This window comes from Castor canadensis, chromosome 14 (assembly GCF_047511655.1).
Source record: "Castor canadensis chromosome 14, mCasCan1.hap1v2, whole genome shotgun sequence".
Lineage (NCBI taxonomy): Eukaryota > Metazoa > Chordata > Mammalia > Rodentia > Castoridae > Castor > Castor canadensis.
This window is the reverse complement of record NC_133399.1, coordinates 72,713,216-72,738,511: the sequence shown is the minus strand read 5'-3', so window position 1 is coordinate 72,738,511 and position 25,296 is coordinate 72,713,216. Positions and strand designations below refer to the sequence as shown.

The 25,296-nt window shown below is 35.8% G+C and overlaps 1 protein-coding gene across 1 annotated transcript in view; it reads right to left on the bottom strand.

The window, feature by feature from the left end:
• LOC109696324 (disintegrin and metalloproteinase domain-containing protein 25-like) overlaps positions 1-5,575 on the bottom strand; it is a 48,292-nt gene extending 42,717 nt beyond the window's left edge. The window contains exon 1 of the mRNA XM_074053444.1: positions 5,525-5,575. The gene's annotated coding sequence lies outside the window, so the exon portion shown is untranslated. The remainder of the gene's footprint in view (positions 1-5,524) is intronic.
• Between the last annotated feature and the right edge of the window lie 19,721 nt (positions 5,576-25,296).

The window sequence follows — 25,296 nt, the reverse complement described above, 5'->3', positions numbered from 1 at the left end:
CCTAAAAAAACAAGAACAAGCAAATCCCAAAACTAATAGAAGGAGAGAAATAATAAAAAATAAGAGCTGAAATCATCAAAATAGAAACTAAAAAAACCATACAAAGAATTAATGAAACAAAAAGTTGGTTCTTTGAAAAAATAAACAAGATTGACAGACCCCTGGCAAACCTGACTAAAATGAGGAGAGAAAACCCCAAATTAGTAGAATCAGGAATGCAAAAGGGGAGATAACAACAAACACCATCGAAGTCCAGGAAATCATCAGAGACTACATTGAGAACCTATATTCAAATAAATTTGAAAATCTTAAGGAAATGGACAGATTTCTAGATACATATGATCATCTAAAATTGAACCAAGAGGATATTAATCACCTGAATAGATCTATAACACAAAATGAAATTGAAGCAACAATCAAAGAGTCTTCCCAAAAAGAAAAGTCCAGGACCTGATGGATTCTCTGATGAATTCTATCAGACCTTTAAAGAAGAACTGCTACCAAACTTCCTTAAACTGTTCCATGAAATAGAAAGGGAAGGAAAACTGCCTAACACATTTTATGAAGCCAGTATTACACTTATCCCCAAACCAGGCAAAGACACCTCCAAAAAGGAGAACTATAGGCCAATCTCCTTAATGAACATTGATGCAAAAATCCTCAACAAAATAATGGCAAACTGAATTCAACAACACATCAAAAAGATTATTCACCACGACCAAGTAGGCTTCATCCCAGGAATGCAGGGGTGGTTCAACATACAAAAATCAATAAACGTAATAAACCACATTAACAGAAGCAAAGACAAAAACCACTTGATCATCTCAATAGATGCAGAAAAAGCCTTTGATAAGATCCAACACCATTTTCATGATAAAAGCTCTAAGAAAACTAGGAATAGAAGGAAAGTACCTCAACATTATAAAAGTTATATATGACAAACCTACAGCCAGCATTATACTTAACAGAGAAAAACTGAAACCATTCCCTCTAAAATCAGGAACTAGACAAGGATGCTCACTATCTCCACTCCTATTCAACATAGTATTGGAATTCCTAGCTAGAGCAATTAGGCAAGAAGAAGGAATAAAAGGAATACAAATAGGTAAAGAAACTGTCAAAATATCCCTATTTGCAGATGACATGACCCTATACCTTAAAGACCAAAAAACTCTACTCAGAAGCTTCTAGACATCATCATAGCTACAGCAAGTTAGCAGGATATCAAATCAACATAGAAAAATCATTAGCATATCTATATGAGCAAACTGAGAAAGAATATATGAAAACAATTCCATTTACAATAGCCTCAAAAAAATAAAATACCCAGGTGTAAACCTAACAAAGGATGTGAATGACCTCTATAAGGAAAACTATACACTTCTGAAGAAACAGAATGAGGAAGACTATAGAAAGTGGAGAGATCTCCCATGCTCATGAATTGGTAGAATCAACATAGTAAAAATGTCTATACTCCCAAAAATAATTTACATGTTTAATGTAATTCCCATCAAAAGTCCAAGGACATTCATTAAAGACACTGAAAAATCTATCTTTAAATTTATATGGAAATACAAGAGGCCACGAATAGCCAAGGCAATACTTAGTCAAAAGAACAATGCTGGAGGTATCACGATACCCAACTTCAAACTATATTACAAAGCAATAATAATAAAAACACCATAATAAAAACACAAAAACAGACATGAAGACCAGTGGAACAGAATAGAGGACCCAGATATGAAGCCACACAACTATAACCAACTTGTCTTTGACAAAGGTGCTAAAAATATACGATGGAGAAAAGACAGCCTCTTCAACAAAAACTGCTGGGAAAACTGGTTAGCAGTCTGTAAAAAACTGAAACTAGATCCATGTATATCACCCTATACCAATATTAACTTAAAATGGATAAAGGATCTTAATATCAGACCCCAAACTCTAAAGCTAGTACAGGAAAGTGTAGGAAATACTCTGGAGTTAGTAGGTATAGGTAAGAACTTTCTCAATGGAACCCCAGCAGCACAGCAACTAAGAGATAGCATAGATAAATGGGACTTCAGAAAACTAAAAAGCAAGCTTCTGCTCAACAAAAGAAATGGTCTCTAAATTGAAGAGACTACCCACAGAGTGGGAGAAAATATTTGCCAGCTACACATCAGACAAAGGACTGATAACTAGAATACATAGGGAACTTAAAAAACTAAATTCTCCCAAAACTGATGAACCAATAAAGAAATGGGCAAGTGAACTAAACAGAACTTTTTCAAAAGAAGAAATTCAAATGTCCAGAAAACACATGAAAAAGTGCTCACCATCTCTAGCAATAAAGGAAATGCAAATTAAAACCACACTAAGATTCCACCTCACCCCTGTTAGAATAGCCATCATTAGCAACACCACCAACAACAGGTGTTGGCGAGGATGCAGAGAAAAAGGAACCCTCTTACACTGCTGGTGTGAATGTAAACTAGTACAACCACTCTGGAAAAAAATTTGGAGACTACTTAAAAAGCTAAACATTGATCTACCATTTGATCCAGCAGTACCACTCCTGGGGATATACCCAAAAGACTGTGACACAGGTTACTCCAGAGGCACCTGCACTCCCATGTTTATTGCAGCACTACTCACAATAGCCAAGTTATGGAAACAGCCAAGATGCCCCACTACTGACGAATGGATCAAGAAAATGTGGTACCTACACACAATGGAATTTTATGCAGCCATGAAGAAGAACGAAATGTTATCATTTGCTGGAGAATGGATGGAATTGGAGAACATCGTTCTGAGTGAGGTTAGCCTGGCCCAAAAGACCAAAAATCGTATGTTCTCCCTCATATGTGGACATTAGATAAAGAGCAAACACAACAAGGTGATTGGACTTTGATCACAAGATAAAATCGAGAGCACAGAGGGGATGTATGAGGATAGGTAAGACACCTAAAAAACTAGATAGCATTTGTTGCCCTCAATGCAGAGAAACTAAATCAGATACCTTAAAAGCTATTGAGGCCAATAGGAGAAGGGGACCAGGAACTAGAGAAAAGGTTAGATCAAAAAGAATTAACCTAGAAGGTAACACACACACACAGGAAATCAATGTGAGTCAATGCCCTGTATAGCTATCCTTATCTCAACCAGCAAAAACTCTTGTTCCTTCCTATTATTGCTTATACTCTCTCTTCAACAAAATTAGAGATAAGGGCAAAATAGTTTCTGTCAGGTATCAAGGGGGCTGGGGGGGGAGGGATGGGATGGGTGGTAAGTGAGGGGGCCGAGGGAGGGTGGAGAAATGACCCAAACATTGTATGCACATATGTATAAAAAAAAAAGGAGAAGATTCAAATTAATAAAATTAGAAATGGAAAAGGGAATATCACAACAAATACAAACAAAATTCAGAGAATCATTAAGGGAATACTTCGCAAACTTATGTTCTAATAAACTAAAAAATCTAGAATAAGTGGATAAATTTCAAGACTCATATTGGCTGTCTAAATTAACAAGATGGTATAGGCCCCTTAAACACATATATAACAAATAATAAGATATAAGCAGTAATAAAGTCTCCCAACAAAGAAGAGCCCAGGCCTGAATGGATTTACTGCTGAATTCTAACAGACCTTTAAAGAAAAACTAACACCAACGCTCCTCAAACTGTTTCACAAAATAGAAAAGGAAGGAACTCTACCAAACTCATTCCATAAAGTCAGTATTACCCTGATACCCAAGCCAGATAAGGACACAACAAAAAAGAAAATTATAGACAAATTCCTTGATGAATGTAGATATAATAATTCTCAATAAAATACTTGCAAACAGAATTCAACAATGTGTTAAAAATGATCAAGTTGGCTTAATTCCAGGGATGCAAGTATGGTTTAACATATTCAAATCAATGCAGCACATAAACAGAATAAAGGTCACAAATCACATGATTATCTCAATAGATGCAGGAAAATCTTGTATACAACATCTCATCATAATAAAAGCATCAAAGAAACCATGAATAGAAAGACTATACCTTGATATAATAAAAACCATATATTACAAACATACAGCAATATTGTACTAAATGGGTAAAAACTGAAACCATGGTCTCTATAGTAAGGAATGAGAGAAGGATGTCTACTCTCTTCAGTCTCACTCAGTATAGTGCTGCAATTCCTAGCCAAAGGAGTAAAAGAAAGAAATAAAGGGATTCAAATAGTAAAGGAAGAAGTGATATTATCTCTGCTTGCAAATGATATGAGCCTATACTTAAAGACACTAAAGTCTCAACCAAAAAACTCTTAGAGCTAATAAACACTTTTGGCAAAGTAGCAGGATGCAAAATTAACATACAAAAATAAGTAGCTTTCTATATACTAACAGCAGGCAATCTGAGAAAGAGATCAGGAAAACAATCACATTGTCAATAGCTTCAAATAAGTAATATACCTAGGAATAAACTTAAATAAAGATGTGAACAACCTCTATGAAAACTATAAAGAAGAAAGCTGAAGAAGACACTAGAAGATGGAAAGACCTCCCATGTTCATGGATAGGCAGAATTAACATCCTGAAAATGACTACATTACTGAAAGCAATCTACAGACTTAATACAATTGCCATTAAGATCCCAGTAGCATTCTTCACATAAATAGAAAAATGAATCCATAAATTCATATGGAAGTATAAAAGAACTCAAGTAGCTAAGGCAACCTTAAGCAAAAAAGAGCAATGCTGGAGGTGTCATAATACCTCACTTCAAATTATACTACAGAGCAATAGTAACAAAAAACCAGCATGAAAATGGCACAAAACAGACAATGGAATAGAATAGAAGACTTACAATAAACCCACTTAGCTAAAGTGTATGATTTTGCCCCAGCAGAAAAATATGACATGGCTTCTGTTAAGAGCTTAAGATATATGACCTTATTTAATTTTTTGACAATTTGCAAGAAAATGGATAGAATTGGATATCATCATGTTAAGTGTGATAATTCAAGCTCAGAATGATAAATACTGTATATTTTCACTTATGTGCAGAATCTAGATGTAAAAAATAGTAATATGACATGATTGAGGTAGGCAGCAAGTCAGGGAGAGGTAAAGGAGACAGTGACAGGGAGTGAGTGTGGTAGATGTACATTACATAGATGTATGAAAATAACAAAATGAAACCCACCAAAAACTTAAAAAGGGAGGAGTAAGGAGGAGCTTAAAAAAAAAATACAGAGAGGGTAAATGTGATCGAAGTACATTATATGCATGTGAATATAAGATTGAAACCCCTTTGTACAATTAATTTATCCTAATAAAAAAATTTAAAACAAAAAGAAATTCACAAAAGCAATTATAATAACAATAATAAATTATCAAAACTCAAAGATGAAGAAAGAATACTAAAAGCAGCAATATATAAGAGACACATCCCATTCAAGGGAGTCCTTGACTGTGTCACTGCTCTATTAATGAGGTTTTCAGGCACTCTGTGGGTGAAAGCTGAAGTAGCTGGCAGGACAGTAGCACCTACCTCACACATGCTTTCCACTGGACAAATAGGGATTTCAATACTTAGAACAGCTTGTGCTTAACTGTGTGCTTTTAGAGATTTTGGTGGAAATTTAAGAGGAAAGAGAGCAATACAATGACTGGATATTTGTCAAAACCATCTTTCAATAAGATGAAATGTGTCATAGCCTGTAAAAATGCGAAAGGTAAAGTACATTAGGCATATTACTTAAAAAGAGAAATCTAACATTGTTGCTCAACTTTTCTTTTAAACAAAACTTAATAGAAAATAAAAATAATAAAGCAAAATTGTTGGATTGTCTGTCCATCTGGCAACCCTGTGATTAGTGATACCAGGGGGTGGGTGGAGGGGTGTGGCTGGCAAGCCGCAATCATTGCTTCTTATCTGGTATTGACGTGGGTGTCAAGAACCAGATGACAAGTTTGAAATGTTGGGCAATTTTTGTGATGACTTAGTTCTTAGGCAAACACCTAAGTGAAAAACAGACTGTAAATGTCTGTTAGTTGGAGTATCTGGAGGCTGGTGAGTTTTTCCTCCATGCCCTGCATATACCTGTTGCTAGCAGATGGTCAGGATGAACTTGTGCAAGGTAGTATATATTTTCTTGTTTAGTGACCCATAAGTGACAAATTCTCTGCCTTAAACAGTTAACAATAGTTTGATACAATCCCAAAAAATCAATGATAGGCTAATAATAAATAATGGCTTTTAGAAAATACATAAGGGCAGTGTTAGTCAAACTCTTTGTTATTGTAAGAAATACCTGAGAGAAACAGTTTAAAGGAGGGAAGATTTTTTTTTTTGACAGATGGTTTAAAAAATTTCATTCTATGGTTGACTAGCTTCATTGCTCTGGGCCTAAGGGAGGCTGAATACCATGCCAGCAAGAGCATGTGGCAGAGGCATGGCAGCCAGGAAGCAGAGAGAAGTTATAGGAAGGGGCCAGGGTCAAGATCTACCCTTCAAAAGGCACATCCCCAAAGACTGACTGTCTCCAACAAAGCCCCACTTTCCACAGTTCTTCCACTCAAAAAGTCTATTTGAATTTTTTCTATTCAAACTTTGAATTCATCAAAGTATTAAACCATTCATTAGATAAGAGCCCTCATGATTTAATCACTTCTGGAAATGTCCTTACAGACACCCCCAGAGGTGTGTCTCTCCATCCAATCAAATTGACAATCAAAAATAACCAGTCCAAGGGCAAATAATCTGCCTTAAATGAAACCTTTATCATGGTAATCTGGTTTTGTGAAGAGTAAAAGGAATGCTGTGAAATTCTGTGAAGAAGCTGACATGTCTGACACTGAAAATTAAGTTTATAATAAGGAAATAATGATTGGGACTTTGAGTTTTTTGAAAGTAAATTTGAGACTTAAAATGCTTTGAAAATTCTCTTAATGTAATCCATTGATATCAACCAATTCATAGAGAAATGTAGGCTTTTTAAACATCATACAAATAAATGAAAGTTACAATCACTGTTCTCTAAGAGATTTCAACTGAAAATAGGGGTACATCAACTCGACAGATACAAAAAAAACGCAGATATGAAACTCTGTAGCAGACCTAGGGATAATATGGCATGATCAACATTCTTGGATAGCCTTTCAAACACAATAGTTGATTTTATATAAAAGAGATTGTTTTTCTCACCTACCTACTTACCCCTAAAGGAAATAGTCAATTTCATTTCCACTTAAATTAGTAAATATGAATACAGGATCTTCTAAAAGTCCATGATTTTCAGTAGGAAATCATGAGCAATGCAATGGTCAGACATAAGGCTTGAATTTTAAAAATAAACTGTATTGTCAAATGAAATATTTAAAAAAGGGAAAGGTTCAATTTAATACTGTGTCAATTTTTATTACAATTCATTAAGGATACAAATGAAAATAATTTTACTGGTTTGGTTCAAAGAAACACTGTACCAAGCTTTTCCTAGAACACATTTTGGCAATCACTATTCTGCTTGATTCTTAAGCACATTTGAACTGCAAAAAAAAAAAAAAAAAAAAAAGATGAAATAAGATGTAGTGCTGTAGAAAGTATTTGAAATTTAAGCAGCTTCTAAGCCACATGTTTTCCTTATTTAATGGAACTCAAAGGAAGAATTAAGTTATGTTTAACTGGAATATTACTTTTAGACTGAGGAATGTCATTAGCTCATGTGGCTTAATATGTATTATTATGCTATCTCTAGGAAATAGACAAGCAGTAGAGAATGTTTAGCCAAATAAATCCTCACTATTCCTTCTTCTATTGACTTTTTTGCTTTCTTTAAAAAAAAGAGAGAGAAAGAAACAGAGGGAATTTGGCTTGCAAAGATAAAGTGCTCTCTCAAGGGGTATAATGCAGGTGATTGCTTTTCTCTTTAATCCTTTAGGTAAACGATAATGCTAGCTCTTGGTCAGACTTTTGATTCCTGTCTATAATTACTTAACTGGAGTGACGCTCCATAAAGTCAGTGTCTGTTCTTCAGTCTTGCATTTCCACATCTGGCACAACACCCTGATGGTCTTGTGGAGGTAAAGAGCACCCTGCCTTGTGTTTCTTATTCCTGAGTGGAGTGCAAGAAGGCTCTGCAAACTTTAAGTAGGCACACTTGGGAAAATGATTCAGACATGTTGCAGTAAAGCTGATATTGGGCTTTTGGAAAATTTGAAATATTTTAACTACTCTGGTCATCTTATCATCAAAAATTCTTCAGTCTTTTAAAGTTGGCTTTCCAACCAAAATTAATTATCAGGAGAGTTGCCAACTGAATAACCCATTGAACATCTTTACTGCAGCATCAGCAACATTCCACATTGCCACCTGAGAGAAGTTTCTCCCTCAAAGATGGCACTTCAAGGACCAGAGCCTTCCCTGTCATTTCTTCAGCCACTCAGTGGTGACTAGAGTTGAACCCCAAGACAGCCAGGTGCTATCCTTTGATAGGTGGACTTTTTAAATGCAAATATCTTACAAAATATGTGTTTATTATGTAGGTCTTGCTTCTTCTTTAAATTTATTCCATAGATGACCCCACAATTATTTTCCAGTACTTTTGAAAGGAGATTTTGTCATCAATTTCTTTCTTTTTAGCACCACTTAACATGGCAGTGAACTATAGGAAAAGACCAAGTATTTAAGGTTAGAATAAACTTGGTTTCAAAACAAGCAGTGTAAAAACAAGCAGTGTAAAATTGGACAAATAGCTCAACTTCTCTGAACATCAGTTAATTCTTATTTTTCTTTCCACTCATAGCCAGAAGAGTATAGAGGATCAGATTTATTTCTGTACATTTTATCAGGAACCAATTTTGAGATAGGTAGTCTGGTGAGCATGTTTTCTTAAAACATCAAATTGAGTGTGAGAGAGAATTAAACAATTGCACAAATAAGTATGCATTTAAAAATTGCAGCATAATATGAAGGAATAGTGGACTGATAAACAGTACTGCCAGATACCCATTTTCTGGTCATCTGGTTCTATAAGTAACACCATGAAAAATGTCTTCTTGCATCTAGCTTTTGTCTAATTTAGGATGATATCCTTAAAGGTCCAAAAAAGATTCCTTGGTAAAAATTTTGAAAAAAAAATTCACTAAGATTGTGTCATTAAAATGCCTTCAGAAAGATTTGTCAGCATACTTCTTCCTGTCTCATCTTGCTTATTATCTGTTTTTATTTTAAACTTTTATTTTGAAATAGTTACAGGCTCACAGGAAGCTGCAGAGAAATGTACAGAGAGGTCCTGTTCTTCTTCACCCAGCTTCCCACTGCTAACATTTTGTGTGACATAATATAACTGTAACAACAAAATTAGAAAATTGACATTGGTACAGTCTACAGAGCATATTCAAGTTTCACTACACATGCATTTGTGTGTGTGTGTGTGTGTGTGTGAAAGAGAGAGAGAGTGAGAGAGAGAGAGAGAGAGGAGAGAAAGAGATTATCTCTGTCTCCTATTTTTTCCAAAAATTTTATAATTCCCATTTAACTTCACAATTCATATTAAGTAAAATATCATATAAAGGGTGAGGTTTAGGTCATCTTCCTTTCTTCCTTCCTTCTCTTTTTACATCCCTTCTTTCCTCCCTCCCTTCCTTCCTTCCTTTCTTTTGCCATGAATGTGCAGTTATTTTAATACCATTTATTAAAAAGAGTATCTCTCCTCCACTGAATTGCTTTTTGTCAAAAATAAATTGAATACATATTTGTGTGAATCTCTTTCTGGGTCTTCATTTGGTTTTACTGATCTATATGTCTATCCTTCCGCTCTTGATTACTACAGTTCTGTAGTAAACCTGTAAATTAATTTAGACAGAATTGACATCCTTACTACGCCAAATCTTCCAGTCCATCGACAAAGTCTGTCTCTCCAAGTACTGAGGTCTTCTTTTTTATCAGAATTTTATAACTTGCATTATCTATATATAGTACATATTTTGTTAGGTTTATACATAAGTGTTTAATTTTCCTGGAAGCAATTGTAAATTGTGTTGTGCGTGAACATTTTAGTATGGTTTCCACTTGTCCATTGCCCGTATGTAATTAACTTTTGTGAGTTGATTTTATATTTTGTGACCCTACTGAACTCGTAAATTCTAATAGTATTTTTTATAGATTTTCTGATATTTCTATGTAGATAATACCATCATCTGCAAATAGAGATGGTTTTATTTGTTCCTTTATAATCCATATGCTTTTTTTTTCATTTCCTGCCTTATTACTATGGCCTGGATTTCTAGCACAGTGCTGAGTAAGAATGGTGAGAGAATACTTCTTCGCCTTGCTCCCAAATAAAGTCTTTCACCAAGTGTGATGTTTCTGAAGGTTTTTACAGATGTTTTCTATGAAGTTGAGGAAATTTTCCTCTATTTCCACTGCACTGAGATTTTTTTAAATCATGAATTGATATTGAATTCTGTCAAATGCCTTTTTTGCATCAATTGATATATCAATAATTTTTCTTTTTTAGATTGCTAAGAGATGGCTAACACTAATTGATTTTTAAAGATTTAACCAGTTTTAGTCTTTTTGTATGTAATTTGATTGCTAAAATCCTTGTTAAGTTTGCTTGTATCTAAATCTATGAGAGTAATTTTCTTTTTTGTGTGTTATCTTTGTTTGGTTTGGGAAACAGGACAATAATGGTCACTTAAAAGTAATTGGTAAATGTTTGTTCCTCTTTCTGGAAGAGGTTGTGTAAAAGTGGTGTTAATTGAATGTTTGATAAAATTTTCCAGCAAAATGGTCTGGGGCTAGAAAATTCTCAGAGGCTTTTTAACGAAAATTCAATTTTGTTAGTAGTTATAGGACTATTCAGGTTATCTGTTTCATCCTGTCTGAGTATTGATAGTTTGTGGAATGTGAGAAAGAATGGAAAAAGAGAAGCACACATCTAGGCGAAAGCAATATTATAATAGTATTGGATGTATACCTAGAATTCAGTCTCAAGATGTCCCCAACAGATACCACTTGTTACTTTTTCACTAACAGAGCTTCCAAACTCACAGACCTTCTGAAGGATCAATTTTTGTCTTTGTGTTTTCATTTTCAGTGGCACACATGACTCCATAGTTAGTTTAGATTGGGCGATGTGGCTATATCTAGCAGGTTCTATGTATAATTTGGAGATTGAATTCTGTATTTTATAATTATAATGTGTATTGATACAGGCTCTTCACCCAGGCTGACACACTGCAACACCCCCAATTGTGTAGTGGTGCTTACTCCAAGGCACACAAAAACTTAGATACTTGTCAGTGACAGATACCCAAGCATCTGCCACACAATTGGTGCTAGGATTTGTATCCTACAAAGGTCCACTGTAATCAAAGTTTTGGATCCCCGTGTGGTGTTGTTGAGAGATGGTCAGATCTTTGAGAGGTGGAATTTAATAGGAAGTCCTTAGGTCATGGGGATGCAACCTCAGAGTGATTTGTGGGACTCCCATTTCTTATTCTTTTCTCTGTCTCTGGGCTCATCAGCAGCAGCTTGTTTCCACATACAGTCCCCACACTGATGTGACTGCAGCCAAGAGGGTGAGAACTGAGCCAATGCTGGGAGCCATGCCCTTGAACCTCCAAATCTGTGAATTAAATAAACATTTTCTCTGTATAAAGCTAACTGTGTCAGGTATTCTGTTGTAGTAATGCAAGGCTGATTAATATACTGGGACAAACTAGAGCAACTCAAAATGTCCTAAAACCAATAATTGTTTCAAAAGCCAGCTAGAGGAAATTTGATCTTAATTTGGCTTTGAGAATATTGATTGCAAAAAAGAGAAAAAGCTTAAATTTATTTATCAGAGGGACAGAGCTAAATGCTAGCAAAACCTTGGTCAATTTTGGGAGGAGCCAGTCCTCATGCCATGCTGCCTTTCAGCTGAGTCATAACACTGTGGCCAAGAGTCTTTTAGCAACACACCCTTGGAACCTCAGGCAAAGGCTTTTCCAACATCCAGCATGTTCCATAAACAGTTTAGTCACTCAAACCTTTGACTTTTTTTTTTCCTTTTGCGACAGGTCTCACCATACAGCCCAATCTCAAGCTAGCCTGGAACTCTCTATGTAGTCCAGACTGGCCACGAACACATGATCACCCTGTCTCAGCCTCCCAAGTACTGGAATGATAGGTTTGTACCACCATGTCCAGCCACCTTTAGCATTTTAATCTGATAGTTGACCTGGTTGATATATGTTGCTCACAAAGAATTCTGTCTTTGTGAAAATTATACCTGTTGACTCAGAATGGTGGTTTCATATTGGGTTTTTACATTTAACATTTCTAAGCAAATATTCACAACATGAGCCAACTCTTTAGAAATAGATTTTATTATCTACATTCATGAGGAATCAACTTTGTTGTGTTGGCTGTAAGAACACAAGACCTGAGGATGTCAACCAAATCCTCAGGCCTGGTGACCATCAAGTAATCATGGACCCTAGCTGATCACAAGTACCAGCCAGGAGCATCCCAAAGTTACCCTGATTCAGTTTTTGGCAAGAACACCTTTAAGGATTAAAGGTCACTATAATAGGAATTTTTTTATGTTTTAGAAGAGTAAGATACTGATTATTATTATATCCCAAACATCACACATTGTATAATTTTGATCCTGTAATGTTATACACTATAGAGATTTGAACATCAAAATACAAGAAAATTATCAACCTCCAAAGCGTCTATTTTATTCATATACCTGCTGTTGCATTTAAGACATTTAAGCAATAAGAATACTTAAATCAGGGATTCACTTCTAACATTTTATCCGAAGTTACTATTGCTTTCTTTCCTGCATAGATTTTTGGGGATATTGTTTTATAAAACAGTGAGACCGTGTCTTTTATTTTTATTAATAAGTTCATTATCCTGTATGCTTAAAGCAATTTAAATTGTTCAAAATATGCAAGGGTTATAGCTGTTACCATCTTGTGCAGTATGACAAGTAGAAAGCAGCATTGTAGGTACAAACCCACTATAGTAGTCCTACTCTTACCTAAAGTTTTGCTTTCTGCCCTTTCAGCTACCTATGGTCAAACTAAATCCAAAATACTAAATGAAAAATTCCAGAAATAAACAATTCATAAGTTTTAAATAAATTTTATTACCATATATTGTTATAATTATTCCATATCATTATCTGTCATTGGTGCTAATCACTGTGCCTAATTTACAAATTACATTTTATTGAAAGTATACTCTATGTAGGGTCCAGTACTATTTGAGGTTTCAGGCATCCAAGGAATATCTTGGAACATATCTTCCACAGATGAGGAGGAACAACTATAATTGCAGTTACATAACGTAAGACTATAAGAAAATAGTCCCAATTTTTTCTTCTGTGAAAATTTATAGCTTGTCATTCCCCCTGAACTTGAGCTTCCTGAGTGTTTTTCAAGTATGCTCATCTGGTCCATATTATTATGCTTTTCAATTTCATTCTGTAAAGAAGAAAATGTGGAGTAGAAAGAACAGAATAGAAAAGCAGAGAGAACACACCAAACAGAAAAGGCACCCCAGTGTTTTATCATTCCTTACATCAGTATGTTGACATAGGGATGCATGTTAATGTTTCTGTAAGTAAACTGTTACGTAAGTAAATTCTTTCAGAATTATTGAGCTAAATAATTCTGAGGGTAAGAATTACTGAAAGCACTTGCTAAAAATATGAATTCTCAGTCTGTGCCTTTGAAGAGTCTGGTTCAATAGGCTTAGGGTGGTGCTCATTTATTAAGCTGTCAGGAGTAGGGCAGTTTGGAGAATGTTGAGTTACAGTTGGTTTTCACACATTGCATTTCAAGAACCACATTTAAAGAATCAGGCACCTCAGATAGGCTGTGCAGGTTATGCTCTACTCAGTCAACTAGGCAAGACTTGGGCTGAAACAGATTAGTTGCATATTATTTTATATGTGTGTGTGTAGTGCTGGGAATGGAACATGGGTTCTATACATCCTTGCAAGCAGTCTGAACTATGTCCCCAATCCTGACTATATTTTCAACAAGCTCTCCTTACTCCCAAGCACTATAATTCATAGATAGAAAAGTTGGAGGTCCAACAACAGCTTAGATCCAAGTCTTTTAAACAGCAGTCTCTTTGATAGACATGGCTATGTATTGTCTCATTACTCATCTTTGTGGACTAATATCAGAAGTTGCAGGTAGCACTGGGATACTAGAGTTCTAATAGTACAATCTGGAAGGCAAAAGTCAATAGGTCATCAGTCCTTTGGTTCCACCAGTTCCTAACACCTTTGGACCTGGAGTCTATGTATGATAAACACCACGTTTCAACTGTAACTCAACCACCACCATCCAACCTGCATTGCTGTATGAACCCAGTACCTGTCTGTCCCTCATTTTCCTTCATCCCACACTTTGCTGGATTCCATTCCTCATGTTCTGGTTGTACAGTAACTCATTTCAAAGTTTTATTCTGTATAGATTTTTCAAGGTCCCCGAACCCAATCTCTCTGGTATTTCAGCTCTACCTGCTGTGTTGCTTTCGCAGTATCAAAGGATGCTTGGAAGCCCTTCCTCTCCACCTCACTGACCTCTCCCCACCTGAATGACCACTATCCACTCACAGTGTCAGCCTCACCCAACCTCAGTGCCAGGAACATGCCTTCAGGACACACTGACTTCCTTCCTGAGGGGCAGAACAAACACCTCTTTTGGATGGTCCACCACTAATGAAGTTCCTCATGAACTCTACAGGCCCAGAAATCTGGAAACAGATTTTATTGAATTGTTTCTCATTCACTGATTGATTTTGTTCTGTGATTTAACTATTGTTGCATTCATGTGAGTACCACACACTTCATCAGGTGGTCTCTGAACGCCTGCTGAAAAGGACAAAATTGAGAATCACCACAAAACTGACTAAACTTTGAATTTGTTTGTAAACATTGCATTATGATTTAAACACTGCTTCCTTCTTTCTTAGAAAATTTGAACCTGGTACATGTTTCTTTTTTTCCTGATCTCTGCTTCCTCAAGCAGTGAATGATGAAATATGCTTGGAAGTCTACCTACTTTGAAAACTAGTAAGCAATGGCATTCCTATTTTCAGATCTCTCCTTATGACTGGTTACTGCTGATGCCTCTGTTAGTGGTAAGAGGATTCACCTACTCTACAGTTCAGATGGTCGTATTAGATACATCTGGTAAGAAAGGCTTTTCACTTATTAAAGGGACTGGACATTATTTTTGCTTTGCTTCTTATAACTATAGTCATGAATAATATAGTAGAAGATCAAAAATAATTCTTCAGTGGTTTAAAATAGCTTTCCAAGGGATAAAGAACTTCACTTTGGCAGGGGGTTGAAAATCATTAGTTAGGATTTGAAAAACACTACTCAATCAACTGACTCTTCCTAGAAGCAATTATCTTATCATGGAAATTAAACAAAACAAAGAACTGTCACTGGCCTATGATAATTGAAAAATGATTAATTCTGAAAGTGAAAGGATACATACTACCTATTATATGTTATAAATGAGATGCACCAACTTTTCTATAATACAAACTAAAGTTTTAGCCTTATAAACCAATTCATTTTCCTGTAGAATTCACCCCAGAAAACTGGTTATGAATCAGTAAGTATGCTGATTTTCCACATAACTTAACTGGACCGGAGTAATCATTGCTCACTCTATTTAACAATGTCGAACACCTTGTGACACAGATAACCTGAAAAGCTTTGCTACTTGATACACTTTCAGTGGCCTTGGATGTGGAAATCAATGAGTGAAAACAAACTCTTAGATTTTTAAAGTATGTCCTCCTTGGAATAGAATCACCTGACACTAGACAAGTTTCTGCACATGGATAAGTGACAACTCCTGTGATGGGACTGACAGACCAGTAAGGGGCTTACTTCACGGAGGAAAAGGAGGCTTGAGCTGCATTCAGTCATGTTGTGTTGTCATCATGAGAGAAGGGCCTAGACTAATGCAAATTGCCAAATGCTGTTCTATTTCAGCATTGTTTTCCTCACCTGCATCTGTCTTTCATTATATTTAAAGCCACGCAGAGAACATATCCCAAAAAGGAACTTTCTGTCTTATTTTTAAAACGGGAGGGAAAGCCTTGCTGTTACTCAGATGATGTGGGAAACACTGAAATGCTGTGACACATTGTGATTATTTGGTTAAGAGAGGGAAGCAGCAGGAAGCCATGGAAGCAGGTGGACTAGATAGTGTGGCTCCTGGCACCTGATGTCTCACCCACATAGTATTCTGTCTTGGAGAAAAGAAAATCAATGCTTTAATATTTTTTTTAAATCCCCAAAGAATGGGACACATAACAACACAATCTTTGAAAACTAGGATTTATATTTTCAAAGCCTTAGAAAGGTAACCTGTTATTTCTCTTTGATAGTTTAAGAAGAAAGCTGGGAAACAGATAGGAGTATTTTGGTAAAACATTTTGCCAGGTAATAGATTGTGCTTGGGTGTTTTCTTCTTTTAAGATCCAGTTATAAAAACATATCAACTCAAATCTTAGGGGACATGGGAGCTGATATTCAGTGTCAAGAGTTCTGATTCAGATAACAATTCAAAGTTTATAATAAGCTCAGAAACAACTGGGATCCTACAAAATAGCCTGACACAGACACAAGAAAGGCTCTCATGAGACTTTTCAGTTACTTCCTGCCCTGTTCAAGACACACACACATATGAATATCGTTTCTTAGCCTGTCTCTACTTTCATTTCTAAGTGAAATGGCACATTTAGGCATGATTGGGATGTGGAATGGAAAAACATACTTCATATATTATTATTAGATGATTACTTCCATCGTCCTTTAGTAGTCAATGAGATCTTTTTGGTCATTTCTTTAAAATATAATTTTAACAGAGCTTTCTCCTCTCTTCACATACATGTTTTCACATATATGTGTGTGTATACTTACACACATACACACACATACATATTTTGGGTGTAGGTGTATAGCTCAGTGGTAGACCATGCATTGAGCATACACAAGGCCCTGAGTTTGATCCCTAGCATCAAAAAAAATGAACAAACAAAAACCCAAAGAAAGAAACCAAAACCAAACCAACAACAAAAATTCCCAACAAAAATATCTCATTCATATTTAGAAAAAAATAAAAGGGCAAAAATTCTAGTGCCCAGAGATACAGATTTACAAATGCTATAATCTTTTTATATTTTAAGAAAGAATATATGGAAGCACTTTACATGAGGAGACATGTCTTGTCTCAAATAAAACTCTATTAGAAATAATAGAACAAAATTTAAAGACTTTTTCTGTGTATCTAAAAACTGAATATACCCACTAGCTTAATGGAGGAAAAAATAGGTAAGAATAACTTTTAAAATTTCTGTACTTTTCTTTACAGAGCAACTACTCAGTACAATAAAGAATTGCAAATATTAGTATTTTTAGTTTACAGGAAAGCTTGATACTTATACCAGAATTTTAAAAGATTGACTTCTGAGCCCTGAGCCTTTGCCAATTCATTATACTTATTTTTGGCTCTATGGGTTCTTACAGTTTACGTATACCAAGTTTTATGTAGGCTTTGATTTTTATCCAAAAGATCTGCCCAACACTCCTAGAGTGTCCCCTCTCTGACAGGTTAGTGGCCTTTCCACAGAGAATGAACATTTGCCCCTTCCCCTCAAGTTTGGCTCATTTTAAATGAACAGTGTTGATGGTAATGGAGAGAACACGCAGGAACCCAGGGCTGTGCCACACGAAGCACCAGGAATGACTCATCAGGAAGTTCCCAGAGTAAATAATTCCTGTTTACCACTGGACTTAAAGATAAGGATAGAACCAATATTTTTTAAATTAAAATTAAAAATGTTGACATCTTATACTTAGTAGTACTTTAGGGGTAAGTGTGTGTGTGTGTGTGTGTGTGTGTGTCTATGTTTGTGTGTGTGTGTCTGTGTATGTGTGTGTATGTGTGTCTGTGTAGAATGCAATGTTTGACTCTATTCTTCTTAGTCCCTGAAATACTTCGTGGAAGATCTTTTATGAAGATAACAGAATCACAAAATGCAAAACCCAATCATGAAGCTTAATCATGTCTAGTTAATGAAGGACTAAGAAACTCCATACAAAAAGCAAAAGTAATTAAACTCTAATTTTATTAGATTAGTTCATCTAGTGAGTAAGCTTTCCTAAGGTGAAGTCTGAATGACCCTAATATACCTTGAATGTAATCAGTGTGGGTTGTGGTTAAAACTTGAAAACAAGCAAACATGCTAATTTAGCTTGTTTTCCAAAAGGTTTAGGGCTCAGAATTATTATTCAAGTAAAGATTTCAATTTAGATATGAAACAGATCTGACAGTGTATGACCAATGTATTTGAGGCAAGGAGAGCTGCAGGCAAGTTCTGGTCAATCATTCCATCATCAGTTATTAATTATTCATGTGGCAAGTACTGTGCTAGGCAATGGACATATAAAAATAAAGAACTGTGAACTTTATGGTACAGGGAGGGGACATATGACAGATCATTGTAGTATATAACAAGGCTGTGGTAGAGGTATCTGCTGAGCATTCCAGGAGAACATGGGGTCAGAACATAGCTGCCTCAGAGAACTAGAAATGGCTCCAGAGATGAAGGGAACATGAAGGATGAGCAGGCATGTTTCCTGAGTGAGAGGAGCTGGTCATTTCAGGAAAGGGGAACTATGTGTACCAAGACATGAAGTTCTAATCTCACAACAGGTTTTACAAAAGCTGAATGTGTCTGGAGTGTAGATTATTTGGAGGTGAGTACAAGGTAGGAGGCAGGACATGCTAGGTTGATTCTCTCACTGCTGTCCTGCATTGTCCTCATCTCTCATTTAGTTTATAAAATTAGACTAAATGATCCCTTAGGTTCAAATTCTATGATTCTATGAAATTCATGGAGAAAAAAAAATCTGCTCTTAGTTGGAAGAAAAGAACTCTTTGGGGTGAACAAGGGTGTGGGATTGTTTCCATGAAAATGAAGAATTGCAGCTGCCCCACACAACTACATTAAACAGTGAAAAAAAAAAAGAGACAATTTTATTTTCCTACTCTTAGCATGCTTCCTTGACATGTGCCTCTAGTGCTATTTGGAAGGGAGATGACAATTTTTCTCCATAGATAAGTTTCTTTTCATTTTCTTTTATTAGGTTTGCCCCAGTGGAATTTTTTTTCCTGGTCTCATTCTTTGACAGAAAAGTATGTATTTTAAAATCAAGACATCTGCTTCTAAGAACAAGAAGAATTCTCTCTTGTTATTTAACTACAGATAAGCACATATGAAGGAAATTTAGGCTCCACATTCTGGGTGGAACTGCCTGATAACAAGGTTCTTTGCAGATTTCAGAAACTGAACTGGACCTCAAGTTATTGAAATGAGAGGAATGATCTGTAAAGCTGATATGCTGTTGATCAATGAAGGAAACATAAGCAGAAAATGACTATTCCCTCATAATACATAATCTCAACTAAAAACAAAGAAGTAAGATGGACTTATAAAAGACAAAGAACATTGGAAGGTTCTTTTTAAATCCATCTTACTAAAATTACTGTGAGTATTCATATTCTTAAGGAATAAGTTAATTTGTTGATTATTTAAATAATTGCACTTGAAGTCATGAACACAGAGATTGTAGCTATACTTAAATTTTAACTTAGACAAAACTAAGAAAACATAATACTTTTCCAAATGATTATTTCTTTTTTTAAGTAATAGAAGTAACTATTTGAGTTCAAGATAAATGAGTTTTTATACTCAGTTGCTCACTGTAACCTGCTTAAAGTTCTATTTTTTTGCCAACCAGTGTCCTTTTTTTATTTTATATATTTTTTAATATATATTGTAGCATTTACAAAGGTTTTACAATGTATCAAAATATATCATACTTGAATTCACCCCCTCTCAAATGATTATTTCTTTAGAATGCAGTTTTATGAACTAGTTAAAAGGCATCACTTGATTTTTAAAATTTTGAATTTAAACTAATTTATTTTAGTCTCCAAAGTCTTTCTTTTAGTCTCTTTACTATAAGAGTACTTGAAACATTTTATTTTTGTTTTGTGTTGTTTGCAGGGCTGGTTATAGAACCCAGGAAATTGCACATGCTAGGCAAGTGCTATACCACTGGGCTACATCCCCAGTCTAATATTTTGCTTCTTGGAGATCTATAATTAAAGACCACTGATTGCTCTGACATAAGGAATTTCATTCCAATCACTCTTTCATGCTATCTTTAATGGAAAAACAGCCTCTCATAAGGCACCATTTGTGTTCTTCTCCCCCCATACCATTTTCACTCATTCAAGACTTAACTACCCCTTAAGACCAGATTGAGGACATCTAACACTTGATCGTCTTCTGATCAAATAGTTGTTTTCTGAACCAAAATTCTTCATTCCCTATTACCTGACTGGCATTGTTGACTTAGAGTATGTTCAGGTGTTTATGCTTAGTCTCCTCAATGAGGTCATTGATCCTTGAGGACAAGACCTTTTCTTCTTGGCGCCTCCACAATGTTTAGCTCAGCAAATATTTGTTGATTTGAATAATTGGTTAATTCAACAAACATTTACCAAGCAGCTACCATGTGAAATGAACTAACATAGACCCTGTATCTTTTTCCAAGTTTGTCATAAAGACTGCCAGCAAACTCAAAATCATTTAGATTTAAAATTCTTCAAGCTTTATAGATGAGTTGCTTATTTCTACAAGTTAATAAACTGAAATTTTGTATTTGGGCATAAAAAGGAGAAGGACAAGGAGGAATACAGAGAAGAAGGCAATGAACTTGAAGTGTTTATAGGATTTTTATAGTCTCAATGTTTATATTATTTTGTTTACTTAACAGCACTACTACTGTGTCATAGGCTTATTGCTAATGCCATCACACTCACAAAAGGGATATATGCTGTCCCTCTGAATTTAGGGACCTCCTATTGCTCTCTTGAACCAGATGTGAGCCCATGTCTGAAAAAATATAATGATCTATGTGATGTGAGTATGTCACAATCAGCAGTAACATGATGAATTTAGCAATAACCTAGAGAAAACGACAGGGTAGAGGAAGGAGTTGCATAATCTAATTTTGGATTTAGCTGTATTGCTTCATTATGGTTCTTAGCTTCACCTCTATCTAGAAAACTGGGAATTTTTATCATGAGAATTATAATAAAATCTATCTTCAGAGAGTTGGCATAAAAATAAAAAAGATAAGTTACCTAAAAAGACTTTGCACACTATAAAGTGCAATTAGTTATGATTGTAGATTTCATGTTGGCCTATTATTCCTCCACAATTCATTTGAAAAATATTAATTGCCCATATTATGAGCCAATTACCATATATTTCCCAAATATATAGCATATGTGGTCTCATTTTTTAAAAAAATTGAAATGAGAGCTCTGACTTGTTCATTTTTCTGTCTTTTAAATAAGGTTGTGTATTAGTCTGTTTTCTCTTGCTATGACAAAATACCTGAAGCTGAGTGATCTGTAAAGAAAAGAGCCTTCTTTAGCTCACATTTCTGGAGATTCAAGAGCATGGCATCAGCTTCTGCTTGACACTGGTGAAGGCTTCTTGGCGGCTGGCACCACAAAGGTGGGAGCACGTGTGAGAGCAATCACATGGAGAGACAGAGGCCAGAGTGCAGTTCAGGGGCCAAGCGTGCTGGAACTAACTCACAAGACCTGCACTGATCCTTTCTGAGGGTCAATGACCTAATCATCTTCTATTAGGCCCCACCTCTTGAAGTTTCCATGGATCTTTACCCTGAGGGCCAAACCACATTTAACCTGTAGCAGGCTGCAAGGACATAATCATGGACTTAGTTCCTTATTACTAATGTGAAATATCAACATCAAATATACCTCAAAGCACTATAAAACAGAGGACATTACTTTTTAAATAAAGGTTTTTAATGCCATAAGTTGTGGCACAGAGATAAAAGTATCAGATCACCTACCTCAAACCTGCACAAGCACAAAAGGGAAGCTATTAGAGATATCAGTGTGAGTCCTGTTTGTTTTAAATAATTTTCATATGATGGACAAAAGACAGCCTCTTCAACAAATGTTGCTGGGGAAAGTGGTTATCTGTCTGCAAAGAACTGAAACTAGATCCATGTTTATCATCCTATACTTGTGTCAACTCAAAATGGATTAAGGACCTTAATATCAGACCTGAAACTCTGAATTTAGTACAGGAAAGAGCAGGGAATACTCTGGAAGCAGTTGGTATAGGCAAGGATTTCCTCAATAGAACCCTAGCAGCTCAGCAACCAAGAGAAAGGATGGACAAATGGAACTTCATAAAATTCAAAAGCTTCTGCACAACAAAAGAAGTGGTCTCTAAACTGAAGACCCACCCACAGAGTGGGAGAAAACATTTGCCAGCTATATATCAGACCAAGCACTGATAACCAGAATATACAGGGAGCTCAAAAAACCAAACTCTCCCCAAATCAATGAACCAATAAAGAAATGGGTAATTGAACTAAACAGAACTTTTTCAAAAGAAGAAATTCAAATGGCCAAAAAACACAAGAAAAAGTGCTCCCTATCTCCGGCCATAAAGGAAATGAAAATCAAAACCACACTTAAGATTCCACCTCAGCCCTGTTAGAATAGCTATCATCAAAAACACCACCTACAACAGGTGTTGGTGAGGATGTGGGAAAATGAACTCTTGTACAGTGCTGGTGGGAATGAAGGCTAGTGCAACCACTCTGGGAAAAAATATGGAAGCTTCTTAAAAATCTAAATATAGATCCCACTCCTGGGGATATAACCAAAGGAATGCAACTCAGGTTACTCCAAAGGCACCTGAACACCCACGTTTATTGCAGCGCTACAATAGCCAAGCTATGGAAACATCCAAGATGCCCCACTACTGATGAATGGATTAAGAAAATGTGGTATTTATACACAATGGAGTTTTACTCAGCCATAAAGAAAAATGAAATCTTATCATTCACAAGTAAATGGACGGAACTGGAGAACATTATTGTGAGGGAGGTTAGCCAGGCTCAGAAGGCCAAATATTCCATATTCTCCCTCATATGCAGATTTAGACCTAAAACAAATGCTGTAATATTATTGGACATGGGTCACATGCTAAGGCGAGAGCACATACGGGAGGAATGGGGATAGGTAGGAAACCCAAAACCTGAAAGTGTTTGATGTCCCCACTGCAGAGGACCTAATACAGCAACCTTAAAGCAACAGAGGTCAATATGGGAAGGTGATCAGGAACTAGTGAAAAGTTCAGGTAGAAATGAATTAACTTGGGATGTAACACACTTGTGCATGGGAGCAATGCTAGGAATCTCTCTGTATAGCTATCTTCATCTCAACTAGCAAAAACACTTTGTCTTTCTTATTATTGCTTATGTCTTCTCTTTAACAAAATTGGAGAAAAGGGCAGAACAGGTTCTGCCTGGAAGCGAGGGCAGTCTGGGGGAGATGGAAGGGGCGAGGGGCAAGGGGGAGAAATGGCCCAAACAGTGTATGCACATATGAATAAATGAATAAAAATAAATAAATAAATTAGGCACAGTGGGAGGTTAACAATAATAGTTAATAATAAAGTAGAACAATTATAATAATTGTTAATAAAATTGCTACCATCAAAAAATAATATTTTAAAATAGATAGAAATATAAATAATTTCAAGGATGTGTGTATACAAGTTAATATGTATACATATGTTGGCTTAGTAGCAGTAACACTTCAGAAGAAATAGGCACACTCAGTGCTCAAATTTTTATTTCTAAATATCATTTTTCAATAAAAGGAAGCAAGGTTCCTTGCAGAAATGGTTGATCCTAGGACTGGATAGGGGAAAATATGAGATTAGAACATCTCATAGTGCCAGAAGGTAAGGAAGTGCTAAAGGGGTGGGGTGGGGTGGGTGGTAAGGGCCATATCAAAAGACAAAGGACATAGAAGCCAATCTGAAAGGTCACACTATAGACAAATCTGGAATAATTTGAGCAACCAAACATATAATATCAGTATTGAAGTATAACAAAAATAATAAAATATGTATCAATGAGTGCATAGTGGTATAAATAAATAAATGAATAAATGAATGACATGGGCATAGTTTCCTTATGGAAGAATACCAAATAATACATGTTGATGCTCCTCCCTCCAGAAAGGAGAGCTTAATTCCCTTACCTTTGGGATAGACTTAGTGATCCACTTCCAAAAAATAGAGGGTGGAAAGAGGAAATAATAACTTGATAGAGAAGAAACCACATTAATCAAGTGATCAAGTTTTGCATCACCAGTGTAAGTCATATCAGCTACCCCACATATGATGCATAGGGACAAGCACCTCACCTCCATGGTATTCTAACAGAAAAGCACACACCCCTAGGACAATTATGATGGACTAATCTAAATTGAAGGAAATTCTACAAAATATCTGACCTATACCTTTGAAAATGTCAAGGTCATGAGAAACAAAAAGAAATGAGAAAATGGGCAAACCAGAGGAGAAACTAAGGAGACATGGCTATTAGATACAATGGAACATTTTGGATTACATACTGAAACAGGAAAAATGACACTTTGCTTCAAAAAGTGAAGTCTAAATGACATCGATAGTTTAGTTAATATTATTTCTTAGTTTTGTCAAATACACCAGAATTATATAAGATGTTACTATTGGAAGAAACTAGCTGAAGGTTAAGGGCACTATCTTTGCAACACTTCATTTGAATTTTCGGCAATAAGAAGAGATGAAGTCCTGATACATACTACAACTTCAATGAACCTTGAAAACATTACATTAGGTTTCAAAAGCCAGTCACAAAAAGCCATTTATGACCACATTACATTTATATGAAATGTCCAGAATAGGCAAATATATAGAGACAGAAAGGTAGATTAGTGGTTGCCTTGGGCTGGGAGAGTGGAGGAAGAGAAGTAACTGGTAATTGATACAGATTTTTTGGAGAGTGATAGAAATCTAAAACTGACTGTGGCAATAGTTACCCAATTCTGTGAAAATACCAAAAACCATGAAGTTGCACATGTTAAAATAGGTGAATTGTAGTAGGTAAATTACATTCCTCAATAAAGCTACTATTTAACAAAAATCTCCAGGGCAGGCTTTGTTTGTGAGGCATATCATTAGACTTCCTTCTTCTCAACTTTTTGGTTCAACTTCCTGTTTTGCTGGTGACTCCCTCAGCTCCGCATGGATACTCCCTGCTTAAACTGCCCTCACTTCCTAGTCTTCCAGTGGCATGACATGTCTTTCTCCCTTCAGTCTCC